The sequence below is a fragment of the Emydura macquarii genome, unplaced genomic scaffold, assembly GCF_026122565.2.
Source record: "Emydura macquarii macquarii isolate MOO-44397 ecotype Brisbane River unplaced genomic scaffold, CSIRO-AGI_Emac_v2 contig_3128, whole genome shotgun sequence".
Taxonomy (NCBI): Eukaryota; Metazoa; Chordata; order Testudines; family Chelidae; genus Emydura; species Emydura macquarii.
Window position 1 is genome coordinate 355972 of NW_027133265.1, and position 21395 is coordinate 377366.

General features: G+C 41.1%; 1 protein-coding gene across 2 annotated transcripts in view; it reads left to right on the plus strand.

The window, feature by feature from the left end:
- Positions 1-21395, plus strand: part of LNX1 (ligand of numb-protein X 1) — a 111503-nt gene that overhangs the window by 24958 nt on the left and 65150 nt on the right. Inside the window, exon 1 of one of the 2 annotated variants that reach the window (XM_067531137.1) lies at positions 8547-8610. The exons of the other annotated variant lie outside the window; for it this stretch is intronic. The gene's annotated coding sequence lies outside the window, so the exon portion shown is untranslated. Of the gene's footprint in view, positions 1-8546; positions 8611-21395 lie in introns of those variants that run through there. 2 annotated transcript variants of the gene reach the window in all.

The following is a 21395-nucleotide window of genomic DNA, read 5'->3' on the forward strand; positions in this document are numbered from 1 at the left end:
GTGTGTGTGCGCGCGCGCCTGTGTTCTCTGTGTAAATTGCACCCCTTTGGTAAAACACCCCATTGCCGAGAACCCTTTCACCATATATAATTCATTTATGAAAGGAAAGAAATTCCCCATGTTTGTGTTTTTGCCCACAGCAGAATGTTATTTTCTCTGTAATATTGCATATTTGAAATGCAATGATCCACATTTACATCATCTGGTGTGTTAAAAACATAATTGACCTTGCCAAACCTTACAATAAATATTCTGTCACTTCATGCATGGGCAGTAAATGATGCTATTTTAATTAATGCTTAAATGCAATGGTAATAAGTGCTTTATGAATGCAGATAGATACAGCAATGTGTTATAAAAATATTAGCAAATATGGTCAGAAGTAAAATACGTTTTATTAATTTTAACATGTTGCTTGAGATGAATGAATGAAGTGGGTTATTTTCCTCAGGAATTATAAGGTAACTACCCTTTGAAGAGGAGTTGGTAAGAATAGTTTTAATTCACAGTGTGTTTGTGGTTGTATTGTCTCTACTATCGCACAAAACCAGTAGCATTTGAGATAACAAAAAGTCCCCTTTTGAAATTCTTGTTTGATGTGCATGGCAGCTATTAATAAATCAGTAATCCTTATAATGCTACTCAGGATTTCTATATGCCATACAATCTTTTTTAAATATTAAAAAGAATCTGGCTTAGAGGATCATAGCTCTACTCTTCTTTTAATTTAATAGTGTTGTGGCTAAAAAGTTCATTAAAAAGGTAAATCGGTTAAGCAAAGCATGCTACAAAAAATCAAGCAGAAAGCAGAGCAGATGAACATTTATAATGGCAACAATGGCATCTGGGACATCCAGTTTCCGGGAAAGCAAACTGATGAGATTAATCAGAGCTTGTGTACACACGTACACACACACACACACACGTTGCTTTTTCTTGGGGAATTCTGGTTCATTGGTTTTACAGGGATCAAGGGCTACGATATACCGTAGTTATTCATCTCTAATTTACATTACTCTCTAGCCCACAAAAATATTAGTCACACTATGTAGCTGTTCTTGTAGAAACACACATTCTTTGCCCAGTGGCTCTGGAATTGGATGTGCATCTCCAATTATGAGTAATGGGAGGTGCATATCTATTCCCCTGGGAATTGTACTGAAATACAACCCAGCCACAAAAGAGTAGTTTAAAAGACTGAGGACAGGGTATGGATTGTACGACTGAAGACTATTTTTTTTAACATACAGGAGCACTAGTCGGTGTCTTCTCTCTTTGACATAATTCAGAAGGACAACAGGGAGTTTGTGCTAGTTTTAGAATTGGCTACTATAATTTTTTGAATCCACAAGGTTGGATTCAAGGATTCACTGTAACATCAGCAGCTGAAAGAGAGAAATGCCGTTTTCAGTCCTGTTTAATCAGATTGCATGATTTTTTTTTTTAGCTTGTTGGCTGCTTTTCTGGTTACTAGGACACAGTGTCCAGTGTGTGTTTGTGTATTCTTAATGATTTGTCTGTCTGAAAAATTCAGCATCAGCACCCTAGACAGTCTTCAGGCTGCATAGGCAAGTTTTTAACCCCCTGCCCTTTAGTGGGCTAGGCTAAGGGAATGCGACATTTTTAATCCCTGACACAGGCAACAGAAAGAGTTAGTCCATGACTGCGTGCAGCAGACGAATTTGCGGGTGTCACTGAAAATTAGGTTGCAATAAGCGGGAATATTATTTATCACCACCTACACTTTTGACTGCAGCCAAGTGTAGATACTGAACTTGATTGGAACTCACTTTATTGGCATGCACCAAAAAGGGATCATCTGAGAGGGCAGGATGGGACAGAAGTGGCTACCAGGGGGAAAGACTGGTGCACTCTGAGCATGAGTTGCCATTGGTCTGAGGCTAGATGAAGGTCTTGGAATCCACATTAGACAAGAGCTAGGGAATGAGGCAGTCAGGAGACTCACTCCTCCTCTCTGTCTCTTTTCTGTATCACCCTGTACTACCATCATTTAATAGGTCCTAAGCTGCAAGCAGGCACACTGACAGCAATTCCGAGGCCCAGGGCAGAACAGTCAGTGGCCCCCCCCAGAAGGATCTGGCTGAGGTCCGAGTGGGCTTCCACCAGAGGTTTTTACTTATTTATTATGTACCATGCAGATTCCCGGGCAGCAGGGGAGGCGGTATCTGTTACCTAGGCATCTTGGACTCCCCAGGCAGATTACTGATGGGAGGCAGATACCACCTCCTCAACCACCCGAGAACCTGCATGGCACATAATAAATAAGCTCGGCTCAGGGGAGGGATGGAGAGCATGATCGGCCGGGGCCTTGGGAGAAGGGGGATGTGGAGGAGGGGAAGATACATATCTATCCTCCCATCCATCTGGGCCCTTTTAAATTGCCGGGCCCCTGGGCAATTGCCTTCCTTGACCCCCCCATAAGCAGGCCTGGCTGCAAGAAAGCCAGGAATGGGGCACTGAAGGTAGGAATGCCAGGTTTTGTTCTACACAACAGCAGAATGGATGATCTTTTGGAGTGGGGATATAGCCCCAGAGTCTCTCCGGCCTCTAGAGAGACATGTTCTTGAGCTGTGGAGAGCGGATTGGCTGTCCTCTGTCAGCGGAGTAGAGAAGGAACGAAGATGGGCTGAAGGCTATTGTAGAGCACAGAGCGGAGGAGCCTCAGATGTCTCCTTTCTGGTATAGTTGAGGGAGGGGGTATTGGTGAGAGGAGTACCAAAGAGGCTTGGGGATCTCCATCTGGGACCATGTAGGTGGGAAGATAACGATGCAGGTGTGGGAGGGGAGTGCTCCCTGAAGCCAAGAAAAAGCATCTTCTCTGGGATTTCCCTGGAGTAGAGTGCGGGATGTTGGGATTTGTAGCTTTCTACTTTTTTGTAGTTTGTTCAAATTAGGGAAAAATAATATTTGGTAGTTTACAAGTATTCTCAAAATGTAAATCTCCTGTTAGAATCATCATCACTGAAACCACTTCCCCACCTTTGTGCAGGGAGGATGTCCCCTCCCTTTAGGATACATAATACACATGACTGTCATTTGAATATTTGACAGATGTTTAATATTATTAGCATTTATTGTTAGACCAGATTTCTCCGTCCTGCAGAGGAGCCTTGAGGATTGCGCTGTAAGGGCAAGCCCCTTGCCAAGTCTCCTTTCCACTGTTCAGAGGACGGGAGTTTGTTTGTCCCAGCAATGTGGGCAAGGTGTTCAGACACAAACCCACGCAACCCCTGAGATCCATGCAGGAGGGAAGACCTAGGCCAACCGCATTGTTTTTAGGATCCATTTCCCCTCCTCTGCTTCCTGGCAAAGCAGCTCCAACAGATGACGTTTTGCACTTCGATAAAACGGAATTGTACTGTTTAAAAATAAATATGTCCAAGAAGTTCTTCTGAATGGGAATAGATTTCTTATTAATTTGAAAACAGAACATGTGGACATCAGTGTAAATGGCATATTGACATGAAGCCGTTTTACAAGAACATTCCTTAAGTAACAGCCAGTATGTAAGAGCCATACATTACTTGTGGAGTCAACGTAAGGACATCAAAAAAAATCTGGCCCTAAATAAACTTGCAAGAAATAAAATGCTGAGGGGAAGGATGCTGTTCCAGTTGGTGGATATTACTCAACTTTTACCTCTGAGGAACTGAATTCAGCCGTGCAAAGAATTTGTTGGTTGGTTTTAACCTAATCCCTAGTGGACACTTGACCAGACTCACAAAACCATTCAGTTCAGAGGCTTTGGCAGTCTGTGTGTGCAGTAGAGATCCAAAACTGGAATAACAGTTGTCAGGATTGAGTGCTGTGTGGTAAACCTTACACAGTATCTGACATTAGCCAATGCCATTCATTGACCAACTTCAGAGCACCATTAATTTGAACCTAAACATTTTTTTTAATCCATTGCTTTATAGTTGAAGTTAAGTTTTTTTACCTGTTTTTTGTGTAGTGCTGAAAATTATTTTGCATTCCTTTTTGCTTTTGCATTAGAAAGTCCAGAATAACCTCACCAAATTAACTGGATTGGGTTTCCCATTTCATTTTTATAGGATGACTATTCTCTTCACATTTAAAACAACACGCTGAGCTTTATGGATTCTCCTGTAAAAATTAGTCCTCCAGAAGTTTCTCTTTCATCAAATTAAAAAACAAACACAGCTGTCCTCTAGTTTCCTCAGATATATTTCATGTATTGTAAGCACAGTTTGGATCAAGCTACTAGGAAATGAAGACTTCCTTACATAGTGAGAGGTGAGACTTAAAAACTATTGCACAATTTAAAGGATTGGTTTCAAGACAAATAAGACCAAAGGACCATGTTTTCAATAAAAGTCCCGTATTTGTGCATGCACAACTTGCCAATGTGATGGATAGACTCTTATCCTACAAAACTTTACACATGTGGGTAACTGCATATATGAGTAACCCCAGCATAAGTGAAGTTATTCCTGATCCTAGAGGTTTGCAGACTCGAGGCCTAGTTATTGCACTGGTTAATTTCTGCATTGTACGTTTTCAATATAAGTATTTGTAGGATTGATGCTTTGGGGCTTAATTCTACAAGATGCAGAGTATTCTGGCCCCAATTCAGCACAGCACTTAACCACACACTTAACTTTAAGAACGTGAGTAGTCCCATTGAGTTGGGACTACTCACAGGCTTAAATGTAAGTGCCCCTGTGCTTTGCTGGATGGGGCTAAGGAGCTCAGCCGTGAGTCCAGAGTACAGTGCATGTTGCATTCACTGTCACTTACAACATAATTTATAAACACAAATTCCATCTGCACATGGGTGCATCATAAAATTGCGTATGCCACTGACTGTGCACACACAAATGGCCTAGTTGAGGAAAATTTGTCCCTGAATTAGGATTTTTTGTTTTTTTAAGAAACTGGAATGTAATGCAGGCCTAGATTCAAATGAAAGAAAATGTCGTTCTTGAGCAGAAACCACTGAGAACCTTTAAATTAAATTAGCACAAAATAAATTAATCTTATTTCCAGTGCACTAGAATTGGATGGATCACAAGAAAAACAAAAATGAGGAGCAATAAAGAGGAAATAGCTACATATTATTTTTGGACTGTGTGTGTTAGCCTCAGATGTACTCTACAGCCTTACAAAAGGGGCTGTGCTGGAACCTTGGTGCCTGTGGTGTCTTTGGTAAATAGCTCCCCAGTCTGTTTGGTTCTGTAGACTTCCTGTCTCTGATATCTTCCCTGGGCCTCCCCTGATCTGGATATTATCTTCTGGCTCTAAGCCCTCCACTTAGGATGAGCAGCTACTGCAGGATGGATGAGTAACAGGCGGTGGAAATTTTCAGCCTCCCTTTTTATTTCTCCCCAACCCCTTCACTAGAGCAGCAGAGCCTCCCATCATTATTGCTCCACCAAACTCCTGGGATCTCTTCCAGTTTCCAACAGCAATCATTGTCACTTCCCCCACCTTGAGGGTGATGACCCCTATTTGGTGTCTGGTCCTACACTCACTCTCCCTTTCATTCACCGTGGTGTGTCTTTCCAGTCCTGGCCTCTGCTTAATATCTGTTCTGTCCCTTTAACTTTATTTACACACTCCTTTCTTGTGACTTACCCTTCCATTTCTACCAGCTCCACTCTTCAGTTGTTTTTCTTTTTTCTTGGTCTTGCTCCTTTCCTCTCCTCAGCAGCTTTCTCCTGCTGAGTGCAGAGACCAACAAAGGCAGATGGAAAAGCACAGAGAAGAGGCCAGACTGTGCAACCCTCACACAAGGAAGCCCATTGAACCCCCTGGTGCTACCTGCATGAGTAAAGTGCTCACAGCCTGAGTTAAGGCTGCAAAAGCAGGTCCAAAATGCTATAACTTTATTTAATTGGACTTCAAAAGATGAATATATCAGAGCAACAGGTACCGTGCAGTACTGGTGTAGCAGTGCAATTCTATCCCTGCATCCTCTCCTTGCACACGCAGTGGTACTTACACTACTTAGCATCTAACCTATGCAAGGCCTAAACAGGCTTGCAGACCCATCCATGCTATGTCAGTGAGAAATCCACAAACGTGCTGGGAGAAAACTGCCAACAAGCAGTGCTATCTTCAGTTGTCCCTGGCCTAGACACCTGAGTGAGGGGAACTGTAGAAAGCCCTAAGACAGACAGAGTGCATCTGTGGATTCCGGTTCCAACAACATTGCTTGTTGTACAGGCGCCTTATCAAAGGAAAAGATATAACATTTGTGGGGTTGAGAGGGCAGACCCCAAACCATCACTAGTGTAGCCAACTTTCATGATATCTGGTACTTTACTTAAAGCTCCAGCTCCTACACTAAATTGATTATGGGAGAATTTTTTTTAAGTAAATTTCTATTCTTCATGGTGGCAGGAAAAAGTTTGAGAGGGTCACCTAAGAGCACCAGGAGGGATCAAAAAACAGAAAGAAAATGAAAAGAACCCCGACTTATTTATTTTATTTTAAAAATATCTATTTTTAAGCCAATCTCATGGTTTGGGGGCGGAGGAGCTAACTTGTGGTTTTTGAACTTTTGGGGCTGACAATGTTGTAAAACTCGCCAGGACAGATTGTAACAAGCGATGCTGTTGGGTAGCAGGTAAAGCAGAAAGGAGCTGCTTCCACTTGACACTGCCTTTTTATAGGCAGCAGCAATCCTAGTGAATGACCAATGGCAATCCTCCTACCAGAAAGGGCATGCCCCCAGTTGCTGGAGGGTGAGATGCCACCCAGTCTTGTGGCTATTCCTCAGGCCCCCTCCCCCCGATAGTCCAGCACTGACTCATATTGCTGATGCCACTGTCTGTCTCTAGATCCCGCTACATACAATACTTTGAAAATACAGCATGCTATATAATGGCTGAACATTGTAAGTAACACAAGTAAGGGCCATTTAAAAAAATGTATTGGGCCATATTTATTACTAGGGTATAGTACCATTCATTTCAGGGGGGTTACACTAGGGACAACAACACTTATCCTTTATAGATTCCCGTAGGTCTCTACCTGGGAATTCTTCATAGACACCAGGCTGGTGTACCTGGTATAATTTAGAAGAAAATGATCAAACCACATTGTCCCATCTGGTGCCTGAGTGACATTTCCTTTTACCTCCTTGATAGCTGCACATTCCCCCTTGGAGACAGAATTTGATCTGCGATGAGGCTGTGTATATTTTTTCCAACGGTTTTAGGAAAGCCTGAGGTTAGGCTATGCAAGGCAGTGTACGCAGTATCTGTAGCACCCCTTTGTGTCAGGGTGTGATGCTGCAAGGGCCCCTTGTCTCTGACACCTCCTGCAGGCTTCTGCCTCTCACCAGGTCTTTTGTATCCCAGCCCTTTGGCCAAGTCACATAAAGATCTATCCCCTTCAGGAGTAACAAGAAGGTCCAATATGAAAGTTCACCAAATGTCCCACCATAAAAGAGCCTTCAGCTTGGCCTATTGGTCTATTCCTTGGCCTGTCTTTTGGGGTGAGTCTTGAGCCCCACCCTGGGCTCAATATTCCTTGCATACCCCTTCCTCAGGGCTGATAGAGGAACCCTGACCCACTCTCTACTCTGGGTTCCAGCCTAGGGGCCCTGAATTTCCATAGGCTGCTTCTTTCCCCCAAGCCCTCTTGTGCTGCTTCCCCACAACCTGTGCTTAACACAACCTCCATTTGGTTCTCAGGCTTCTGCCTAGATTCTCCCAGCTTTTCCTTTCTCTGCTGAACTCTTGGGTTACCTTCTTGGGTTAGCCTGCTTTTTGTGCTTTCTCTCTCCAGGAGAGTCTAATCTCCCATTACTGAGTTCCCACAGCTTCCTTATAAGGCCCAGATACCTAATGATCTTCACCTAGCTCACTCTCAGCCTCACCCCACCCAGGCCAGGAGGCAATCAATCAGTCACAGGTGCACTAATTGGCTCTTAACACACACACACACACACACACACACCCCTTGGGAAGTAAGCCCAGGCGACATTCATTAGGGTAAATACTTCTATAGCCAAAAGCAAAACCTGAATTATTTGCTAAAGTTAAACCACACCAAGCTGAAAAAGTAATGCCATAATTGCAGTTGGCACAAAGATCTTTTTTCATGAATTAGTTATGCCTCAGTTAAGTTGGATTTTTGTGTAAGTTGCCTAAAAAAACCTGCATTGCACACCTTTCATATATAACCTGTGTGTATAATCAGAATATAGGGTTCTGCCTATCACAGGCTGGTTCACAACAGGTGACCTGCTCAGGAGATGATGGGAGGGGACTGGAGAGATTGAGCACTGAAATGGGGTAGGAAGTGAAGGGGAAAAGGTGTAGGGTAGGTATTACCAAGCAAGAGAGACTGATTCATAACCAAGGCTGCCCTAGGCACTTTGACAGGAGGGAGGGGGCAAAAAAAAGCTAATCGACTCAACTTGCCAACCCCTAAAACTGCCCTAACTTGTGCAGCCTCGCTTTATTACAATTAACCCAGTGTATCACTGACCTTGACAGCACAACATGGGTAATATTTTACCTATCTTGCCTGTTTCTCTGATAAACTGGGCAGAATTCTGTAATGCTACAACACCAGGGATCAACATTCAGTCCCCTGTTTTTATGTGCTCGATATAAGGTAAATCCTACTCAATAAATATTTAAGGTCCCCTACAGGAATATTCCTCTTAAAATACTGAAGCAGAGTGGGGATAGGGGATGGACTTTGTGTGTGTTGAACACCCATGACCTTTCTGTAGAATCTGCCTTCAAGCTTCTAGTGCAGCAGAGCAGCTGGTTGTGTTTAGTGACCTTCTCCATGAGTAGTTCTATCTTTTAAGGCTTAGAATTGATTTTCGGCATCTTGACATATGACTGAGAATCCAAACTGTTCCCGCTTGAGCTATAGGCTGACTATGTGTGCGAAGACACCAACAGCACCAGCTACAGAGGCAACACAAGTAGCAACATTAGGATAATAAAGTAGAAAGTATCCCTGAATCTTTGCAGTTCATTAGAGATTCACATTTGTGAATAATTTGGTCCCTTTTGCTGAATCAGCCCTTTAGTGAAAATATTCTGTATCACTAGGTTTGGCAGAATTATTTTTATTTTTTATTATTTTGATGGATAATATTGCTGTTTATTTTAAAGCATTTTTTATTTTTAACAATTTAAATTTTTACAGTTGTGCAAAATTATGGGGTTTAAGCATTTTTTTTCTAAAATGCTCACAGTTAAGAGAAATCATGGGGCAATGAACATCACATGGCACAGCTGTAGCTAAGTTAGATTTAAAGGCCTTGTTCTCCAAACATGATCTTTCCTCTATGTTGCATAGACTTGTTGGTGCGGGGGGGGGGGGATTGGATTTTTTTGTAACACCTACTGATAAAACCTCACTGATAGATTATATCTGCCTTCCCCAAGTTCATTGGCAGTCAGGCACCTTAGTTATCATCAGGTAGAGTATTGTCTTTATCCACTCTAGCCTAGAGGCATATGTTCTCTCCTTCCTGTGCCAAACCGGAGCCACCGGGGTTGATGTGAGGGAAGTCCTGTGGGGTTGAGGTGGGAGAGGAAGAAATCGGCCCTTTTTTCTCCCACGTTCTGGAGGAACAGAAGTCTCCGTGGCTGCTACTGCTGTCAGAGCACCATAGTAGCATTCTCAGTCTAAATAGTCTTTGTTCAAATGGAGCAAGGGCCGGTGGATCCATACACTACCCTGTTCCCACCCTGCTTTGGTCCACTCCTCACTAGGTGCTGGGCTATGTGACCTCCTTTGTCAGCACCTCTTGTAAGAAGTCAGGAAACTCTCTCTGGCTCTTTGTGGCTGGCAGCAGAACTGCCTCAGTTCCATGGCAGGGCAGTCTTGCTCTGCTGTGAAAAGAGCATAGGATGTGCCCCTTAATGCTTTCAGTACATTCCCTGTATGAAAGGAAAATATCCCTGCTAGTGGTCTACTTCTATCTAAAGCTAAGGGAGCGGTGGAGGCTTCCTCACCTGAGACTTTTTTAACTAGACTATATGAAATGCTAGAAACTGTACCATAATGAACAATCTTGTATAGAAGGGAGATGGCCTAGATGGTCAAATAGGTCTTTTTCATTTGTAACTTCTGTGACTCAGAGGTGGCCCACTGAAGGCAGTGAGTACACTGTGCTTCTATTAGATGGTGGTGAATGTTTGGGCTGAAACTTATGAGTAAGAAGTAAGGTTGTTCTACTTAATATTCTTAATAGTTACCAGAGCCTCTTGCTGAGGAGTTACATTACATATGGAAAAGCCCACATACTGTATACAGCATGTGTTGTAATGCAACAGTTCACAGAACAGGTTCTGCAGTAGCACTCTGTGAAGCAGGAATCTCAAGAGGAAGTTGTGACTTGCACTGGCCAACACCCAAAAGAGGGATCACCGGTCAGTTTGGTTTAAAGCCTTGGCAAGTATCTCACTGATGTATTAATATCCAATTAATAGTTACAAGAACAACAACCCTTAAGATCATAATACTAGTCTTCATTAAAAAGAGATGGAATACAATTATCTTCCCAGAGGATGGCGTGAATGCATTGTTAATTATCTTGCTATTGGTGCTACTGTGGTTAATTTAATCATTGGAATCCATTTGGGGAGAGAGGAAGACTAGAAGTGTTATCCACTTTATTTTTAATTGTTTGCATAAATACATGGGGAGTGACTGTATTAATATATGATGCTGATTCAAATTAGATGTATTGAGGAGTGGCCATTTTAGGTACCCTGGGATTGCCAGTACACAGTAGTGTTCTGGCCATGCCCTCTTTATGAAGGGTTATAGGAGATGGCACAGGACTGGCTATGCCAGCCCTATACCACCTGGTGATCCTCCTACACTAGGGAGTCTCCTGGTTTGCTAGTTTTCCAGCTACTATGCATTGCCATGAGCCAAGGATCTGGCACTAGGAATATATATGTATTTTCTTTGGTGCTGTGTTTTAGTTGTCTACTATCCCCCATTTGATATAGCCTATATGTACATTTTTCTTAGCATGGTCATTTCCAGGCACTTGAGTGCACATAATTTCTAAGTGAGATTTTCTGCTTCCAATTTCTCTTCGTAGAAGAGATTGAATTCCAGTGCATTCTTATTTTATCCTTCCAAGGCATGAGCGTAATGAGATCGGACAGTAATGGTTGCTGCATTTCACATTTTTGTGCTGTGTCCCCAGTGGTCTAAGCATCTGTAGGTTTGAAGGCACTTATAGTCACAGTCTTTGAATTCAAAATAAGTCAGATGAGAACAGAGCTACAGAGGACAGAACATTTAATAAGATATATATAGCGCACATCTAAACGTGCATTTAATACATAGAGCTGACAGAGCAAATAAATGTAAAGCCTCACGAATCTGGCTTTTTTCAGATTGTAAGCCTGACTAATAGTAATGTGACCTGAATGAAGAAAGGAAGTTTGTAAAGGGAGGTTTAGACCAAATGACCCCTTTGTACAGATGATGAACCGTAATCCATACTAGATACTTTTGGAAAGCTTCCCTCCCCCGCCATCCTCCCCCCCCTTCTCCCCCAACAATGTCCTGTCTGTCAGCTGACACTGTGTTTCATCCCTTGTGCTCATTTTGCAGCAGTATTATGGAGTGCTTGTCCTAGCTAGCAGCTATGCAAAAAAATGCTTTTTAAAGATTTGTGATCATCTCTTTGCTTGTTGTTAAAGTCACCTAATCGCTAGGCAGATTTTGTTCTGTCCTTGCTATCTCCTCAGCTATTTCAAATTCCCAATAAATACATCTTGACAAGCAATTTTAAAAAATCCTAGTGTGATTTTGGGCCCTCTGGTGCTTTCAAGCACCAAGATAGCTGGTAGTCAACAGACCAAAGATTTCTGCTTTGCTGATAGAGCCTCATTTGTATGCATGTTGTCTTAGGACAACAGGGTTAAACGAACAATATTTAGCGCTTTACTTAGGTCTCTACCTCCTCAAAGTGTTTTGTAAACATTAACTAATCCTCTCAATCCCACTCTTAGGTAGGTAACTTTACCTCCGCCTCGTACAGATGGGTAGCTGCTTCTACCTTACAGATATTTTGAATAAGAGAGAACATGCATGTGTGAAACAAACTGACAGAAATACTTCCCTTTGGTATCCTTCAATATGCCTTGTCATTTCCACCCCTTGTCCATCCCACAGTCATATCTTGCCTTGATTACTTTTAACCATGGTCGTCTGGATCTCCCTCCCTGTCCTGTCTGTGTTGTCCTTGCTTCAACCACATTTCTGCTCCTCCTTGAAGCCCTGCTTTGCTTCCCTGTCTCTTACCTCATCACGTTCAATCTCCTTGTCCTCTCCTACAAGACTGACAACGAAGGGTTTCCAAGTTGCCCACTATTGGTAGTAGTAGTATGGCTCATGGTTAACAGGGAATTGCCCCAGAAGAGTACACTGCCTTTTGGCCACGTGAGGGAGGAGAGAGGTACAGGGACGTTGGACAAATAATAGGACTGTTTTTAAAATAAAGGGCCAAATTCTGCTCTCACTAATGCTGATGTAAATCTGGAATAATTTCATTGTAGTCAGTGCAGTTACACTGCCAAAATCAGGATTGAGGGGAGAATTTGGCCCTTGATAATAGTTACTGTGACAGCTGAGGATGGGTGAGTTTGAAATTTGTGAGTTCAGAAGTCTGGCTCTGATGCTTTCGAGTTTGTACTTCGCTTAGGAGAGACTATTTTTTAAAAGGAGTGTGTGCATGTGGGGAGGCAAATCTAGTGAAAAAAAGTGTGAAAAATGGAGTGGGGTGGGTGAAACTCAAACACAGAGAGACTATGAAAAACAGAGCAGGGAGGGGAAGAAAGTCGCATCAGTGGGCCTGATTCTTCTCTCACTTACACTAGTTTTGTACTGGTGTTATTGATTTTGGTGGAATTACTCTTGTTTTTTACACCAGAGTAAATGAGAGGAGAAACAGACCTTGTGTATGTGGATAGGTGTATATGTATGAACACGCATGCTCTCTGTATAAGGGGAATGCAAGCTTTTTTAAGAGCAGAGTGCTTCTATCTCTGTTCATAGCGTTGGCTTCCCTTTTAGCTAGAACAACATTAATTTTTAAAAACTGAATCACCCTCGGAGGTACAGGAATGAATGGGTTTAAATTACATAAATAAAGTTGCATGAACTCCTGCAAATCCTGTGAACCCCAAAAATAATAGTTTGTGAGCTTCATAGACCTCAGAGTCCATGAGCTTTTCCTTTCCCTATTGACAATAGCAGGAATGAAACCAGATCTTAAGTAACTGTGAATTTTTGCATGTTTCTGTTGTTTATCTTCCACTATTGGTAGAAATGAACCCCCTGTCTTTCTGACTTCAGCCGATTATTTGTTACACTTAAGAAAAATATCTGTTTAATTTGATATTCCTGATAGAGAAGCACATAAATCATAGAAGGTTAGGGTTGGAAGGGACTCCAGGTGTCATCTAGTCCAACCTCCTGCTCAAAGCAGGACCAACCCCAACCAAATCAAATGAGACAATCCAGTGCAGTGCCAGATCCTTAGATGCAGCTAAGATGCACTCAGCACAGCAGTGCAAGAGGTGTGCTAAGGTGCTGTCCCCTGGGCTGCTGTTTTGGGTGGATTACCTCCCCACAAACACACACTGCAAGTTAAAGAAGTTTGAAAGTGGGGTTAGATCAGGCTGCTCCTCTTTCTGCTTGTTGCCAGTGGCTCTAAGGGACTGTAAGGGAAGGTGAAGGTTGCTGAGGCATAGGGTTGTGCTGGTGATTTGATTATAATTCTCTCATGGAATCAAATTTGTTTTTAAAACTCCCTTCATTGCCCATAAAGCTTGTCATGCCCAGACTGTCTTAAGATGCATTTTAAAGAAAAGAATCTGAAATATAAAGCATCAGCTTGGAAACATCTAGTGTGGTGTCTGCTAATGACCTCACGTCACACTTTTTTTTCTTTTAATGTTTCCAAAAAGAACAGCTGTTCCATCCAAGGTCCCAGGGGCCAGTGAAGCTATTGTTGTTCTCCTCCTCCTCTCCTCTGGCATCTTTTATGAAGAACACTATTTCTAGGTCTTTTAAAATATTCATACTGCAGAAAAATTGTTCTTTTTCATTTTTAGCCAACCTTTCAAGCCAATGACACTTTGTAAATACCAGGGATGAGCTAACTAGTTCCGATGAGCAATGATCCAGAACTGGAACCCCAGATCCAAGCACCTTGAACTTTGGGCAACATTTGGATGTGGATCTAGATAACATTTCAGATCCCAGGCTCAGCTAGCTTCCAGGTAAAATAAATCAACCCAAAACCTTGAACTAATTAGGAATTCAAAAATGCCTGGATTTTATTTTCATTCCCTTCTGTTCTTCCTGGTAGAAGTGCTGAAATATCATGAAAATGCTCTCTGTACAGTGAGGGATCTAGGAGGGTTTTTTCCTAACTATTAGTATTTGTACTACAGTAGTACAGAGAAGCCCCACCTGAGATCAGTGCAACACCATATACAAACACATAGTAAAAAACAGTCCATGCTACAAAGAGATTTCAGTCTTAATAGTTAAACACACAGTGTGAGGAGAAACAGCCACAGATAGGTAAAATGACTTTCCCAAAGTAAGACATCAGGTTAGTGGCAGAGCCAGCAATATAATCTGGGTCTGCTGAGTCCCATGCCATCTATTCACTAGATCAAACTGCCTCTCTTGGACCAAATTCTGGCTCTGTTCCATAAATGCAACCCTGAATATGAGGCATCTGATATAGTCTCTGATCCTTTAACAACTTACGAATGGATTTAACTTCACATACACAAGTAGTGCCATTAATTTCAACGGGACTACTCATGTACATACACGTCAGCAGGTATTTAAATGTTTGAAGGATCAGAACCTTAGAGACCTCTTCTGAAAATCTGAGCCAAAGTGACTTTCCCATGGTCACACAGCAAGCCAGTGGGAGAGTGAGAAACAGAACTCCTCTTTCTGAATCCTAGTGCCTTGCTCTAACTGGGAGACGAGATCACCTGCTCATTGACATTGAACCACAGCTACAGCCATAACTGGATTTACTTTTTGTACAGGTTGCTAACCAAGAAAAATGTCTTCTAATTTAAGACAGTTTTTTCTCAAATAAGCCAAAGTACCTATGTTAGTGATATTTCTAAAGATGAATCAGCTGAAAGAAGATTGCAAAGGAAAGAAAGAGAATAACCTGAAATTGTCCCCAATATCGGAACGATCTGCTGATTCATAGCATTGTGTTACTCACATCCCTGCGCAAACCTGTCCATACTCAGGTATACCTGAGCCCTGGGTGGGCCAGAGTAAGGGGATAAAGGCTTTCATTGACTTGCATGTAGAAGTAACATTGTAGTAATCTTCTTTTAATCAAATTTTAAAAGAGTTTTTAGGTTGAGATCATTGCTTTCAGGGTCTTTCCTATGTGATGGAATTGGAACAAGTCTGAGACTTAAAAGCCTGTTTTGGAGAAGACATTCTGATTCTTGCACAAAGGAGGTGTGGGTGCAGATATGGCAACTATGAGACGTACACAAGCAATAGTGGCTTCTGCATTCAAAGGAGTGAGATCTACCCTTCATCTGGAACACTGGATCTGCTTGCATCAAAGTCAGTGTGCTTCCAGTGCACGAGTTGGGGAAGTAGAATTTGGGGAGGCTGTGCCTTAGTGGGGTGTCTCTGTATGTGGAACCAATTCACCAGTGGCTCCCTACCTGGCTGTATGGAGGGGCAGCTAGGGAGGACAGAGTGACCCCCCTTTTTTTAGATGCTATGGTCCTACCCCACATTACCCTGTTGTGGAGAGTTGTGGCTGCAGCACCTGGAACAATAGCTGTGGAATAGCGTAAGGAAGACTCCGTCTCCACCCCATCTTTCCTCTGAGGATTTTCCTAGTCAGTACCCAGAGTCTTGTGATGAGCGGGTGATTTGCCCCTAATTGAGGGCTTGTCTACACAGAGAAGTTATTTTAGAATAAGGTAGTGTGTGTATTTAAAATGCTTATAGCTATTCTGGAATAAGAGTGCCTTTTTCTGGTTTAGTTTAATCTACTGTGATTAAACTAAACCAGAGAAAGAGACATCCTTATTTCCACAATAGTGTGCCCATTTGAAGAACTATTCTGGAATAGCTATTGTAGAATACCTTATTCTGTAATAGAGAGACACGGTGGGTGAGGCAGGACCTTTTATTGGGCCAACTTCTGTTGATGAAAGAGACATGTTTTGAGTTACACGGAGCTCTTCTTCGGGTCCGTGTAGCTCAAAAAGTGTCTCTTTCACAAACAGAAGTTGGTCCAATAAAATATATTACCTCACCTACTCTGTCTCTCTACTCTCCTGAGACCAGCATGGCTACAACAACACTGGAAACAGCAAGGGAAATTATTCCATAATAGCTATTCTGGTCAATTTTCCCCTGTAGACACGTCCTTAGTAAATAATACCATGTACTGAAAGCCATAAGATGGAGTGGTAAATTTTGTAGAACTGTTCGAGTTCCTTTTTGAAAGCTCTCCTGTAACACGAAGATCTAAGTATGCAACTGTTCTTGGTGCATGATGTAACATCCCCAGGAAACTAGTTTGGTTTTTTTTAAAAAAGGCAGAAAATAGTTTGCGGTGAGTCTCTTGTTCTGTTTACAGCCATTAAATTGTTAGGTATTTCTTCCCTTTTCCTCCTCCTCCCCCATATATCCACCCTTGTAAACAAAACGTGATGAATGCTGAGAATCTTCTCCCAGCCTTCCAGGAAGAGAACCCATTCCACTAGCAATTTAATTCTGCCTAAATCACAAAAGGTATAATCAGGTGAAACTAGATAAACCAAGGACCAAATGTACAGGGTATTGCAAACAACCACAAAGATAGAATCCGATGATTGTCATTAATATAAATATTTGAATGCATGAGTTAATTTGTTTAGTGTCTCCTGTGATTAAAAACTTCCACAATGTTCATTTCAAGGATTGTTTTTATTTATTTTTGAATAGAAGAAAATTTCCTATTGTAACTATAAGAGTATTACAAATTGAAAAGCTGGTCAGTTTGTGTGGATTCGCCATCTGCATTGACAGGCTGTAATGGTAATATTTACAGAAAGCAAGCAAGATTTGTTTTAAATATGTTTGGGGTCAGTCTGTCAGCACATCCGGTACCCACAGTGTATTGCAGTCTGCTGAACACAAGTGTCGATGTCCCACTGGACCTCTTAGATATTGCTGCTACCAATGGCCTTGGGTCACCTTGTGCTTACATGATGTGGCTAGTTCCTCCACTGTGCAAGTTTTAGCAGGAGGTGAGCCATGCAGTGAATGTGCTGCTTGAGTATATTTTCCGAGCTGCTTATTCACTTCTGAAGGAGTATGGTTATCACAATTTTAGGGAAGTAGAATGTAATTCTCCTTTCCGAGTCAGTATTGAACCTGCATTATTTCCTACATCACTTGGTTTTCCTTGAGGGTCTGCCATCACTGCTAACTAGACCCAAACCAGTTTAACTTGTGATACTAACAAAATCACAGCCGGAGATGGTATGGCCGCAGGCTGATAGACTGACTGAGCAACCAAGATGTCAGAACCTGTCAGAAACAATACACAGTTTGAAATAATTTGAAAAGTGTCTCATTGCTTTTTTTTTTTAAAAAAAATAACAACCCAGATTCATTTTATAGCAGCAACAAGGTAAAGCAGGATGTGCACCGCATGCACAAGGCATCATGTCTCATTAAATTCCTAGGGAATGTGACTGAGAGGGATCAGTGTACACCCAGAGTGTAATTTTCAAGCACCAGTCCCTAAGTTTGGGTCCCCAATTCTGCCATTGGATATTTTTGTGCTCAGCTACCTATTTTATTTCCATGTTTGAGTTTCCAGATTTGGAACAAAGCACCCAAATTTAGGTATTGAAAACTGAACTCCCCATGTGGTCATAATGCTCTATTGTGTTAAAAAATCTTAAAGAATATTTCCTTCCTACTATTTTTCTTTTCTATGCCCTCTATCTTAATTGGAGGGAGAGCATATGGGCGAATGCATTTTGTACTGAGCTGGTATGGTGGCAGTCACTTAAACCTGGAATCTTTGTTAGCTAAATGGATTTAATTAAAAAACTGATAGTGAAAAAGGTTTTTTTGTTTGTTTGGTTTGGGTTTTTTTAATTTATAATCATACATAGAGACAAATTGTCTGACAGACCTGAAGTGACTGAAGCAAAGTTGTGTGTGTGTATGTAATATATATTCCCCAGAAAATCCTCAGTGCATGGAAGTATAGAGTGTTATGCTGGTTTCCAGGAGTGACTTTGATCAAAGTGTAATTGACATAGTGCTAGAGAATTTTTTAAAAAATTATTGCTATTTAATATTTATATAACATTAGCACCAAGAGATCCAGATCACCATCTGGGCCCCATTATGCTAGGTACTGTACAAAAGATGGTTCTAAAGAATCAGTAAAAACGTTTTAATTCATCAGTTAATTTACAATTTAACTGTAACTTTCACTTTAAGAAGCATGAAAAAAGCATGCATTTCCAGTAAGATTAGGTATGTAAAGGGAATCTTCCTGGGCAATTTAGGCCCAAAATTCAAATGTGGCAAAAACAAATTTTATGAAGCCTAACATCAATAGAAATGTTTCCATGACTTTTTTTTTTTTTTTAGTGAGGGAATTTTCTTTGGTTATACTACACTAGCATAGTACAGCACGCAGGGCACTGGACTAGAAGTCAGAAGACCTGTATTTTATTCCCAGCTCTGACACTACTTTTCTCTGTGACTTTGGGAAAGTCATTTCATTATCTTGTGCCGCAGTTTCCCCATTTATAAAAGGGGGATAATGATACTTACCATCTTTTCTAAAGTGCTTTGCTCTATAGATAAAAAGCATTACATAGGAGCTATGCCATCTCTGCTTTGATATTCTCTTCTCTTGTATATCTCATGCCCTCCCTTGTGGCCTGGTCCTACTCCCATTAAAGTCAATGGCAGTTTGACAAGTATTATGCTCTCATTTCTTAGGTAAGTAAATAGCTTGTATTCTCAACAATTCTGTTGTTATGAAAAAAGTCGGAACTTAAAAGGAGAGTGCCTTTTGTAATATGTACAGCATAATCAGTGTTATTTATCACGTAAGCTTTCAGTGGACTGTAACCAATATGCCAGTGATATTTGCACTGTGGCTGAACAATGACTTCTCAAACCTGTGTATTTGTTTTTGTCCTGTATGTATTTTAATGGATTGCCAGAATGCCTCCAACATGCCAGGCTCTTTCTTTTTTATTATTATTATTATTTCTATTTTATTTTGTTATATTCTAGTGGATGTTTTTTAATCCCATTAAACCATCAACCAATGGAGATTTTGCCTACCCAACAGGCATAAGGAAAAAAAAAGGAAAGTTCTAATTCTGAACATCAGCTCACAATATCGCCCTTAACCAAATCCTCTTCCAGGGATAATCTTAGCAAGAGCACTGGTAGGACTGGAAACCAGCATGGTGTTTTACTACAGTTAGATGAGCAAGATCTACTGCGAGATATGTTAGGTATACAGAACCTCCAGAGTAACGAGAAGTTTATTCAGTAATGTGACTTAAATGAGTATTGACACTGGAATAAAAAGAAGATTACGTTGAAAGCCAAGTAACTAAAGCTCTGTAGTAAGCCAGGAAATGTTCCATTCCCCCTTACAAGGAGCCCCTGCTGTCTTAGGGTTTTGTGCAAGACACTCTGATACACTTATGTTTTAAAGTCTGTTTTGCTCCTTTTTAAAGGTCACACCAAGTTAACAGGTCAGGAGAATCACTTTTTAAAGTAAAAAACAAAACAAAAAAAAGTATTTTAACATCCTTTCCCCATCCCCTCCTGTCCACACACATGCACACACAATACTTACATCGACACCTGATTTACATCTTCATTTTTTACCACCCTTTTAGCAGAGGCCATTTTCTGACCTTTGCTGGCATGAAGCAGATCCTTGTTCAGAATATAGTCTCTAGCAAGACATGCCTGCAGTGGAAATCTGGATACTTAGGCTGACCTAAAAGGGGCCTGGGGGGATCTTAGGGTCATTAAGGTCAGAGACAAGTGTCACTAAATCCTAATTTCTGGGCAGCTATTTACACCTTTTTATTTGCTGGAACACGGTGTTAAGACAGTGTTCATTGTTTGTAATAATATGCCTGGGGTTGCTGTCAAAAATCTCCAACTGCATCAGGCTGCATGTTAATAAAAATAAGGTCCCGCTTGGCAGCTCCCTGAAGTTGAATGAAATTGATGCTTTTAAACTGGTTTATATTTCAAATCTCGATATTTATATTCTTGTTTTATGTCAACAATAGCTTAAAACCAGACATTTTGATCTCAAGTAAGTTGGTGTCTTTAGTCTGTTACTCGGTGGGTATTTGATTTAGCCTTAGTCAACAAAATGTTATGTAAAGTGTGTGTGCAGAATTAATGTATAAGATGCAAAATATTAATCTGCCAACAAAAAAGATTAAAATAAAACTATTTCAAAGTGCTCCATTTCCATCCCACCCCACCCCCAGGCAATAACCTCTCTCAAAAAATTAAACGGCAACACTGGGAAAACAAAAATACGTCATGATCCACTAACCTTCTTTAATGTAAGATGTGTTTTGTATCATTTAAAGGCTTTGATTTTATAATCAAATCACAGATAAACCCACAACTCATAAAAACAACTCCCCCTAATTTATTATTATGAATTGTATTACTATTGCCAGTGCTGATATTGCCTTCTCCCTGTTACTCAATTTTCTTAAAGAACCAAATCCCTTCTCCCTCTTGCAGGCAGGTTTTGCACATGGCATCATAACACGTCCAAAGTACGGTGGGAGGGTAAAATCATGCTGAAATATTCTTGACATTTCTGGGTAGCTAGTTATATTTGTTTAAATATAATCAAATGATCAAAACACTGAACAACAAATGAAAAATATGTCAAGCCATTAACAGATTTGTAGGTGTGTTTTAACATCTAGTTTATAATGAATCCCTCCACGTAGTCTGCAAAACACGTCACCGTGGCAGATTGTATGAGTTATAATTGCAAGGCTTTGCAAATTTCACTCGGTTTCACTTGTGTTATTTTTGCACCGAACAACTTGACTTGACCACTATAAAAAAGTAGAGCTGTTATACAGAAGTTCTGATTTTGGTTAGGCTCTTTTGCCAAGAAAACATGGACCCCTCAGTTAAAATCTGAAACAGTCAGAAACTTGGAATGATCTGCAGTCTCACTAAGTGTGGTGCTCATTTGCTATTGAAAGGATTGTGTTTATCATTGTATTATTATAAGACAAAGCTGATAGTCAGGATTGCCTGCTTAATACCAGTGCTGGTCTCTGGAGGCTCCTGGAAGGATTCAGAAA